This window comes from Quercus robur, chromosome 1 (genome assembly GCF_932294415.1).
Source record: "Quercus robur chromosome 1, dhQueRobu3.1, whole genome shotgun sequence".
In the NCBI taxonomy this organism is placed as follows: domain Eukaryota; kingdom Viridiplantae; phylum Streptophyta; class Magnoliopsida; order Fagales; family Fagaceae; genus Quercus; species Quercus robur.
In genome coordinates this window covers 21,622,103-21,634,122 of record NC_065534.1, presented here as the reverse complement: position 1 = coordinate 21,634,122, position 12,020 = coordinate 21,622,103, and the positions used below count along the sequence as shown (strand labels likewise).

At 35.1% G+C, this 12,020-nt stretch overlaps 1 pseudogene; it reads left to right on the top strand.

Moving 5' to 3' along the window:
* Nucleotides 1-6,174: 6,174 nt before the first annotated feature.
* On the top strand, nucleotides 6,175-8,976 carry LOC126732658 (putative serine/threonine-protein kinase; annotated as a pseudogene).
* Nucleotides 8,977-12,020: the final 3,044 nt, after the last annotated feature.

The following is a 12,020-nucleotide window of genomic DNA, read 5'->3' as shown; positions in this document are numbered from 1 at the left end:
AGTAGTTTAATTAATTACTTTCTTACACTTCTTTTCCTTTCTTTTTTAGTGGGGTATGGAAGCAGAGTGGACTCCAGTTCAATGTTCGGCGCAAATGAGAGAATCATTGGCAGGGAAGTAGCTAGGAAGAAGAATGAGTATCAAAACCACATAGAACTTGCTGAGATTTCTAAGCTGTATGAAGCAAAGCAGGTACTATTGAGATCAACTACCAGAATCTAAGTTTTAGAACTTTAAAATGTCACTGTTATCATATCATACAATTTTATGGAAATAAATTAAAAGTCAATCAATATCACTGTGAATTCAAATATATGAATTTGATTTTGCAATTATAGACTGCTCATATTCAAATTCAAATATATATACAATGACACCTGGCTAGCAGATATGATTAGCCAAATTATAATCAATAGTCTCATGAAACTCTCCTTGAGGCGGAGAATGTCATGCGTATAAGTTGCCTTTAATTAAATAGAAGTCTTGATAAAATAAAATGAATTGATACTGGAAAACATAGGATAAACCTCATGCAACAATTAAAGGAACTAAACTATTTAATAAAATATGAAGAGACAAAGGTGCAGGAGCAACGTCTTTTTTCTTTTACTTTTTTTAAAAACGGATTTTCTAAGAAATATTTGCTTACAAATTTAATAGGCCAAAAACAAATTGACCCCTTTTGATGAATTAATTGATTAATTAGCTAAGTTTATTAATTAATCAAATTAACATGCAAACGCGTGGTAGCACAAACAAATAATCAATTAAACTAAGTGCAGCAGAAAATAAATTGACACGGTGATTTGTTTACGAATGAGGAAAACCAACACAGCAAAAACCCCACCATACGATTTTAAGGTCACCACTCCCGAAATTCCACTATTATCACAACAAGCGATTACAAGTAAAGGAATTACAGTACCTATACCAACCTACAATTGAACCCCTACCCCAATACCCAATTGGACTTGTTCTGTAGTGACAATTTCTCCTTTCAATGCACAGCTCCTAATATGTGACTAACCAATTGTGCGAATCCCAGTACGCGACTTCAATCACCAACTAGAGAAGTTTGTTGGTTGCAAATTTCTTTAGCTTATCCCAATGATGAAGATCAAGAAGATGCTTGGTCATAAAACCCTACGGTGCACAAACACAGCAACTTCTTCACAAGAAAGATGAACGAGGGCAAAACTGTGTCTCCAATCACAGATTGCTTGAACAAACTTTGCTCAACACTTGTGCAATTTATGTACTCTTTGACAGCCCTTAAAATAATCCTTTTATATGTCTAGGATTGTGAGAAAAGAAAGCTCAAACACATAAACACAGATTGGAGTCAAAACAGAACTGAAAATCTGTTTTTCATAAACCTCGACAAATACCCTATCTGTCGAGCTGCTGTTGAGCCACGAGGCTGAACAGCTCTTTTAAGCTCGATAGATGGCTAGCTGTCGAGCTTTAATGACAGGCACTTTTCAGCTTGAATCTTGGACAAACTTGCATGGTTTCAACACTTGATCTTGAAACAAAGTTTCTTGAAGTATTAAACACATCCTAAATCTACCCAAATACAAGTAAAGTGCGTTTTGTCAAAGGATTAGTCAATTACATAAAATAGTGACATATGTCCTAACAATCTCTCCCATTGGCAATCCGTAACAAAACCACAACAAACAAACAAGATATGAGAGAAGTTATAAATCATTCAACTCATATTCACTTGTTGAATACAATAAAATCTATCCTAACACAAACTCTTGAAAAACTTTGCAAGAAGAGAGTTTATGGCAAGTAGACTTTGACAACCTGTATTTCTGAAACACTTTAAATAAAACTCATCAAAGCATCTTTGTGTGAAATTTCATAAACCTCGACAGATACCTTATATGTCAAGCTGCTATCGAGCCACGGGGCTAAACAGCTCTTTTAAGCTCGATAGATGGCTAGCTGTCGAGTTTTAATGACAGGCACTTTTCAGCTTGAATCTTGGACAGACTTGCATGACTTCAACATTTGATTTTAAAACAAAGTTTCTTGAAGTATTAAACACATCCTAGATCCACCCAAATACAAGTAAAGTGCGTTTTGTCAAATGATTAGCCAATTACATAAAATAGTGACATATGTTCCTAGCAAGTGAATCACATATGTCCTAACAATCTCCCCCTTTGGCAATCTATGACAAAACCACAACAAACAAATGAGATATAAGAGAAGTCATAAACCACTCAACTCATATTCACTTGTTGAATACAATAAAATCTATCCTAACACAAATTCTTGAAAAACTTTACAAGAAGAGAGTTTATGGCAAGTAGACTTTGACAACATGTATTTCTGAAACACTTAAACAAAACTCATCAAGGCATCTTTATGTGAAACACAAATAATAGATTGCATACAAGTAATAAGAACCATGTGTATAAAGAAAGAAAAAAAACAACACATGCAAGGATAGGTGAAAGAAACATACATCAACATATAAAGAACATAAGTACAATGTATGTCAATAATGGTCACAAGACCTAAGGTACAAGAATAAATGTATCTAAAGTAGAGAAAAGAAAAAGATACAAGTAATTCTCACTACATCCCTCAAAATGCACTCTCCCCCTAACAAAAATCTCTTATGCTAACACTCCATCTAAGTATGACTACTCTCATAACCAAAACTACTCCCCGTTTTTGTCAAGAGTGACAAAGGGTAAGAGTGTCAAGTAGACATCTCGTCATCACTGAGTGAGCTAGCATCGCCATCATCCTCATCATCAGAATCAGCATCATCATCATCATTAACATCACTCTCATCCGCATGGGTTATAGGAGTGGAAGGCATAGTATAACCACCCATCTCAATCTGACGTCGAGCAATGCGTCCAACACGAGTGTTCACCTTACACAACTTATCACTGAGAGTGTCGAGGCGAGCATCCATGCACTAAAGCTGCACCATGATGTCCTCTAGAGTCACTCCGCTCATAGAAGAGGAGGGAACGAATGTGGATGGAGCAGAAGGAGTGGGAGGAGCTGCCGTACCGAACCGCCTCGATCGAAACTGCGCCTCGCTCCGTTTAATGGTAGCGTAGTCAATGGCACACATAGCGGGGAAGTGGTCGGAAGAAGGAAAAGGAATAGAAAAATGGCATAAAATCCACGTGATAGCCAAAGGGAAAGTGAGCTTATCACAGGTAGTCGTATCCCTATACACGTCTATAATGAAAAATAAATAAAATGTGAAGGAAAATCTATACTGAGGTGCTCTAACAAGGAAAGCAAAAATCGAGCACGAGGCTCTGTGAGAGAGTGGGTGCAAAACAAAAGTCATCACCATGTTCATAAATCTAGGACCTTTAGTAAAGGCCTTACATGGTATAAACTGACGATCACCCCAATCAGAAGGGTGCTCGCAAAAAGCAGAGATCATCTCGTCTTTGGACACAGTCCTCAAACACTCACATCCGGGGTAGTCAGGATGTTCTACCCTCGGAACATGGAGCACATCGGATACCAACTCCGGTGTGACAACGATGCGCGTTCCTTGAACGCAAGTATGAAAGAGAGGTACTGAAGAATCGAGTCCATGCATGTTGGAGTAAAACTCCTGAATCAGCATGGATGGACATGTGACTGGGACGTCACACAGTGACTCCCAACCCCAACTGTGAATGACATCGGGAAGGTTAGTGTTGGCGAAGTTCGCCAAAATGACTCGGCATTCCGAATGAACACCTCGTCGAGAAAAGTTCTCCAAGAAGTCCTTCCGAGCATCCTCATCACGGAACCAAATAGAAGAAGGGGTAGGATCAGAAGACGAAGTGGATGCCCTAGAACGCAAAGGGTTCTGGGATGGAGCAGACTTACATTTTGGTGCCATTGACGCACTTACAATTTTTATAAACAAAACAATATCATATTCAAAATATCAATTCACTAAGGAAGTTGGATAAAATAATGATAAATAAGGGACATGGGAAAAAATAATATTTCTGCTGAATAATGTTGATGTTGAATTAAAATACAAGTATTTGAAGGCACCACATAGTGATTGATCTAAATTTCACCTGTGGAACAGGCAGATGAAGAAAGACAAGAAATACTTCCTGGAAAAGCTTCCATGTGGAATATCGAGAATGAAGCGTAACAACAGAATTGAACAATTTAGAGGCCCAAAAACAATAGGAATTGACAAACTTTCTGCACACGTACAACATAACAACCAAGTAATGTATGATGAATTATTACCAGGATTTCCAGATGATGAAGATCTTTTCAGCATAGAACTTTTGCCCAGATGTAAGTATTAACCCACTTCGAATATACTAACCTGGTTATGAGTTCCATAGTACAGGACTTATTTCAATCTTTCCATGAAAACTCATTGATAAAGTACTGAAAGAGATAACTTTATTTAATGAGTCACTGTCCCAAACAAGGGGGGAGGGCAAGATTCAAAATAATAGCCTTCATTTCGTGATATGTGATTCTATGTTGATTGAGCTACCCTTTGGCATTCAAAAGAAACAAGTTTATATAAATACAACTGAATTAGTTGTTTCCTCTGTCTATGTTGTGAAAACACACAAAACAAGAAAAAGCATCGGCATCAGACATGATTTTTTAGTAAATTCAGTACATACATCTATAGGTAACACCAACAAAAATCTCATATCAACAATACATATTAAAACTATACTCACAAACTATCACGAAGCTCACAAATATAAACTAACTAATTCCCCAATACATCAACAAGTGCTCTCACACTAACACATCTTACTTTCACACACACACACACATACAACAAAATAAAAACTACACTACCACTCTATTTATTTGGACTATCACATCTCCCTACTTGTCTTCTTATCAATGTGGGACTAACTCTCATAATAGGGAATTATTACACATCCTTATTATTCTTTTAATCCACGTTGATTTCAAAACCAACAAGAAAACCTCTAACTTCTCCTCCCTTGGACTAGACTCAACAAATGTCCAACTCCAGCCCATGAGGTTTTTTCACTAATACTTTTTTGGATACCCTTTTGTGGATTTGGGTGCTCCACTACATTCCAACAGGAAATACAATCAATTGATCCAATAATGATTGAAATTCTCAGTCAAACTTGGTTTCATAATCATGTTAGTTATATTCTTCACAAATCTCATTCTCATCTATCTATTATTATCTTCCTTTGCAATTTTTTTAAACGAAATTCCTCTCTTTGTCTTTTGCTCCATCATTCACTCCATGCAATCCACATTTAGATGTGTCACCAATCAACTTGTAAGATTCTTTTAAGTTTCCTCTCCCTTCAATATCACCTAAACACCTTAGCTAACTTTCATATATCCAACTCTTGCAGAATATCCCTAACCCAGATAATCCAACTAGCTAAAGAACCATATTTCTTTCATATTCAGATGTATGTCACATATTATTCAAATTCTTCATATTCCCATCCAACATCTTAGTTTTAACCTCACTTATTTCTACAACTTTACTCTCCATATTATTAGCCACTGTGTTTCTTCATCACAAGTCTTGTAAGTGTCAAACCACTCTCTATTCTAACAAATGTGAAAGAAGCAAGCAAAATCTAAAATACATGAATTTTTAATCGAATATGTACCTATAGTAAATATATGAATATCTCCACTATCTTTATCCTCACCATCTGCCTAAGTTTTTGGAAATTCTTCAAATTCAGCTCGCAACTTTTGATAACATAGGGAACCTATGAGCAATGCAAAATATTTACTTTCATCCATGAGCAATGCAAATCAAAATATAAAACTATCAATCATATGGCTTACATTTTTTTTTTTATGATAACATAGGGAACCTTCCTAAAGAAGAGCACTTTGGACTCGCCTCTAGCTAGTAAAAATATGGATTACAATTAGACTCACAAACATAAACTAACCTAAATTTCTAATAAACTAAAGGTGCTCTCACACCGACATGAGACAAATTTTTTTCTTCTCTCACTTACACACACACACAACAACAACAAGAACAATAACAACAACAAAAGCTATAATTCACTCTATTTATAGGGCCTCACAACTCCTATTTCTCTTCTTATGAACATGAGACTAACATTCTTAATGAGAATTATTACCTCAATATCATTCTTTTAATCAACATGAGATTCCCAAACCAATATGGAAACCCCTAATAACCATCAGCTTATAGGTCAAACAGAAGCTGACCAGGAACAAGAAATGACCAAGAGAAGCAGCACTGGGGTTTCAGTGAAAGAATGGAAAGCTGAAGAGGTGTGTGGATTTTCAACATGCACTATTTGCAAGAATAGACGACCAGATATGGGATGGAAGAGGGAATTCACATATGCAGAACTCCAAGCTGCAACGGATGGATTTTCAGATGAGAATTGTCTTTCTGTAGGTGCACTTGGACCTACATTCAGAGGTCAGCTAGAAAATAAGTTGAAAATAATAGTTAAGCAACTCAAAAATACTTCTCAGGGACAGAAGAGCTTTGACTCAGAAGTCCATGTACTTAGCAGAGCTAGGCATGCGAATGTGGTCATGCTATTGGGATCTTGTGTTGAAGAAAGTCACATGCTGCTCAACTATGAGTATGCATGCAATGGTTCTCTTGACCAACATATATCAAGTAAGCAAAAACTTTTTTTTTTTTTTTAACAAAGTTTTCTCCAAATTGGTTTGGAGGAAAGTTCCTCAAACCCACTACGTGGGAACTCAAAACATTATCCACGTGCACTTTTAGTCACATGACCTATTTAAATAGTCATGTGACTTATTTAAATAATTTAATAAATTATGTGATTTAATACACGCTAATGGTCTTATAAACCGCCACATTATGAGTTGAAGGAGATTCCTCCAAACTAGTTTGGATGAAAACTGTCCTTTAAAAAAAAATTGAAAATACAATTCTTTGTTTATTATTTTATATGAAGTACTTTGTCCTTGGCAGTTAAGTGATTATTTGATGCTAATGCTAGATGAAATTCATGCCAATGCACAGGATAAAGCTCCACACCTCTGATTTGGACTGATAGGATAAAGATAGCGCTGGGAATTTTTAGAGGTTTACAGTACCTACATGAAAACAATATAATTCATGGAGATATCAAACCAAATAACATTCTTCTAAACCATGATTTTGCACCACTGGTAACAGCTTGAACCTTATAAATTATTAAGCTTGTATCAGACTATATATTTGGTATATACACAAAAACCAAATTTCAACAATCTCATTTTTTGTTAGCTTGGAGGTTTTGGGCTTGCAAGAAAACACTACAAAACAGATCACTTCTCCAAAGACAAAATTGATGCAACTTCAGCATATTCAGCACCAGAACATGCAGAGAGTGGGAAACTGTCCACTAAGACAGATGTTTACTCCTTTGGCGTGGTTCTACTAGAGCTGATCACAGGCTGGAGGACCAAGGATAAGACGCTAGGTAAAAAATGTCTTGTAGGATGGGTAAGAACAAAAATACCAATCATTTATACTTCTAGAAGAAACTTCTAGTAATTAGCTTACCAGAAAGTAGAATGAATAATGAGATGATGACTTAAGACCATCTTGAGAGAAAAGTTTCAACTTGCCCACATTATATACTATATCTTATTTCCAGTCGGGTCACAGTATTGTCCTTAATTCATTTGAAATCTGTTGTTGGACTGGGACATCCAACCATGCTGATTGTAGTGTGTCAAAGCTTAGCATCACTAAAACCTGGCTTGGTGTTAACATCAAGTGCCAACAAGAGCCTTGTAAAGAATTAGCACTATCAATTGAGTTTGTGCAACCTCTTCTATCTTTCACAAAAATGGCATATGTCAAACCACAATCGTCCAGAATGGCATGTTAAGGTTTTCAATTGTGTCTTAAGTTCCTAACTAGCCATTCTTTCTTCTTCTTCTTTTTCTCTCTTTATTCTCAGAATGTATACTCATCCACAAGAAATTATGTAGATGTGACCGTTGTTGTTTGTAGTTGTAAAGACTATATAAATACTCTCTATATATAGGTATATATTTATCCAAATACATTTTTTTTGGCCAATTTCTCTATATATGTGTGTGTGTGTTTGTGTTAAATATGATAGGTTTAACTTTATCATGTTAAAAATCCAAGTGTAGAATATCAGAATGTGCAAGAATTACATTAGGAAGTGAAATGCAAACTGAATCAACATACTCTATTTTGATCTTGACTTTTTCTACCACGATGCATATATAGAATCGGAACATTTCTTACACCGTAACTAGATTGCTCATACAAATTTTATCCCACATATCTGCAGGCAAAACCCCTTCTCAAAGAGAGGAAGTACCTGCAGTTAGTCGACCCCAAAATTGGCAACTCCCATGATTTCCTCCAGCTTCTCGGGATAGTTCAAGTAATAGAACTATGTCTCAGCAAGAATCCTAAGAAAAGATTATCCATGGATCAGGTAACACTCAAATATTAAGACTTGTATTCATGGAAAACTGCAAGGTTATTTCAAAGACCTTTGAGGTTTTAGGCTCTGACATGACCATAATTGTATAAGATAGCCAAGTTAATAAATATAAAACTTTAGAAAGTAGGGAGCTTTGTTTGGTGTAATAATAAAAGTCCTGGGCTGCGGGCAAAAGTGAACATGTTTAATTCTTAAAAGTGATCACTTCGAACCTGCAGAAGGTTATGCCTTAATCTAAATCTCACCTCCTCAGACCCTATTTTGTGGGACCAACACTAGGCAACAACCTTTGCTTCACTTTAAAAGGTTTCTTATGCATATAGAAAAGAAAATATGTCTGGTGCCAGCGGATTTTTCCACATGCTCTTATGTTCATGAGTCTGATACAGCAATAAATGCTCAGGCCAAGAAAGGGTGGGGGAAAGACAACAGAGCAATAGATGCTCAATTAGAAGTGCCGTTGTATAGAGGGATGTGTGTTGAAGATCACCTGAAGCTTTAATTACACACACACGAACATAGCCAGAAATAAATCAACTAATAAGCTTCCAAGCAAAGAACTTCAGGCACGAGGATTTTTTTTTAAATGATGAGGAAAGTGCACTCTTTATTAAAGCCCTTGAAGCTCAATTATATTCAGTTGTAACAAACAGATAAAGGAAATTCATTGAGAACATTGATGTTTTTTTAAACTGACTCGTACAGTCATAAAATTAACTAAATCCTAGGAAAACTTGAACACAGAAATATAAAGATGAACTAAATCCTAAATGTGGTGGAATAGACTTAAGAAACCAAGAGCCGCATCTAGATTCAGAAGCTTGAAGGGATACAAAGGTATCAATAGTTGAGAAAAGGATGAAACTCAGACCCACTTCACAATAACATCAAACCCTATACTCTCATCAGATAGAAGAAGTTTAATTTCGACATAGAAATCTTGATTTCAATACATCTGCATCACTTTTATGATTTAATGAACTCTTTCCATGATTTAATGAACTCTAGAGTACTTTTGAGTGGTTTTTAATATGTGAGTCATGTCAATAAATGTCGTACTCTTTGCACCAATTAACCCCAGCAATTGGGTTTCATTCCAAAACAATGTTAATCTACCTAGGGCCTCATGAGATGTTAGACAAACTTATATTTTATATCTTATACTCATATGTAGTATATCGTTTCACCATATCTTTACCCACATAACTCCAGGTGGTATCTGCATTGGAAGATGTAACAGGGAGAAAATCATGCTGTGCAACTAGTGAATCTTCTCCAGTACAATCATACTTGTTACACTGTAAGTCAGCCATAACTTGCTCACAAAGTCATAACAGAACAATTGATCGAGCAACTTTAAGCAAAGAAGTCATCAAAAACAATATGGTTAGGCCTTTTCCATTAGCATCAAGGTCAAGCACATCCTCCTCAGCTGTTGAAAAGAGTCACAGAATAACGACATCAAAAGCAGAAAGAAGAATCCAATTATGTTACGGGGAGCTGCTTAACTATATCAGAGTGAAGCGTAAAAGAAATGGTGATGGTATGCTATATTGACAGTGGTTAAGAGGATCATTACTTTATCACAGTACATATGCTATAGAACAGATGTGGTAATTTATCATAGAGCCATCTATAGCTAGCTCCAAAGAATTGAATCTCGTGAGGTACAAAAGCATTCATCAGTGATCATATTCAACCTTCACAACCTCATAAAGAAACACATTATAGTATATCAAACAATGCTATACATCCAAAGTAATTAAACAAACACCATTAGTTTGTGGATAGCTGTCAACTACCCAGTCATGTCAAAACTAAGCTCTGGTAGACTGGTTCTCATGTTGAGATGTGTCTACGCTTGATTAATGGTCATTTCACTTTAATTGAGCTCATCCAAGGTGCAACCCATATCAAATTTTCTGATCTTGTGTTTGGCTCAACCTGATTTTTCATATTTATCATCTTTCAAGCACATGAAGTAAACTAAACATGCTTAACCAAGGACCAAGGTACTAGAAATTTAAAGAAATATTATAAACGTTGAAATCTTCATCATCTTCTTCTAGGTTGTCTTTGAATAGTTTCAACTTAGGAGATTGTATGGAGAGAGAGAGCGACAGAGAAAATTATCGTGGGATGGATGCGAAATTGGTTAGTCTACTCTATACATAGGACAACCTTGGTCATTGCACTCAATATGGTAATTGTAATCAATAAAGTCTCTGATAGTTGAATAAGAGATCTAGGGTTCAATCCTACTTACACCAAAAAACTTATTGGTATTTTGGTAATTGCACATAATATGGTAATTGTTATTGATAAAATTTCTGATGTTTGAATAAGAGATCTGAGGTTCAATCCAAGGGCGGAGGGAGGGGGGAGGTGCCCCTAAACTTCCAAATTTTTCACTGCTAACATAGTACATATATCATTATGCCCTCCCTGACAAAAGAAGACACTAGGCGTAGTTGTGCACAAAAAGCAAATTCTACTGCTGTAGGAAATCATGTGAGAGACCCGCCTAATAACGATTTTAAAAAAAAATGAAAAAAGATTCTATAATAAAATGAAATAGGAATCACACAACATCATCCTATTGCCACAAGGAAATAGGAAATCATATGAGAATGGGACCCACCTAATAATGATTTTTTTTTAAAAAAAATCCTATAGCAAAACAAAATAGGAAAGATATATTCAAGGCTATATTGAGTGTGAACAAATCATGCAATAGTTTCAAAATATGAAAAATCGTTGAGGGCAATTGAGTAAATTAAGCTAGGTGTGAAAAAACAAATTAAAGTTAGATTTTATGTTAGATTCTATATGACAATTATATTAGCATATAGTTGTTTATTTATTTTGTTATTAATATTGATTAATTTTTTTAGATTAGTTTTTTACTTTTAATCTTTTTCCCCGACCTAAACTCCTGGCTCTGCCACTAGTTCAAACTCCACTTACACCAAAGATAAGGATTGACCATACCGGGCAAATTTGTTTATGGTCAATCAATAACTTTCAACCTACAACTCAAAAAAAAAAAAAAAACTTTTAACCTTTTTTTTTTTACATTAAATTTTTACATCTTTTTGTTGTTGTTGTTGTTTTTTTTTTTTTTTTTTTTAATAAACTTCAATCTTTATGTGAAGCAGTAAAAACTGAAAAGAACAGCAATATGCCTTACAAAGATCTGATAGTTGCATAATTGCACTATGGAATTATTTCAGTTTTTCAAATCCATATTATTATTATTATTAACACAAAAACATGCCATAAAATCCATATTATTGATATCGCATTAATTAAGCATGACTTATGAGTTATGAGTACTATTTTGCTAGCTTAAAAAAAATTGTGTAATAAAATTCATCATAAATTAATCAATTTTGTTATTGATAATCTCTAAAAATACTACTTTTAATAAATAAATAAATAACCTATTTGAAAATAAATAAATAAAAGGTTAACAAAGGAAATTATATAATTCTCTAGGAACGGTGTCGTTTCGTTGAGCACTCCAGAAACCCAATAGTGCAAAGT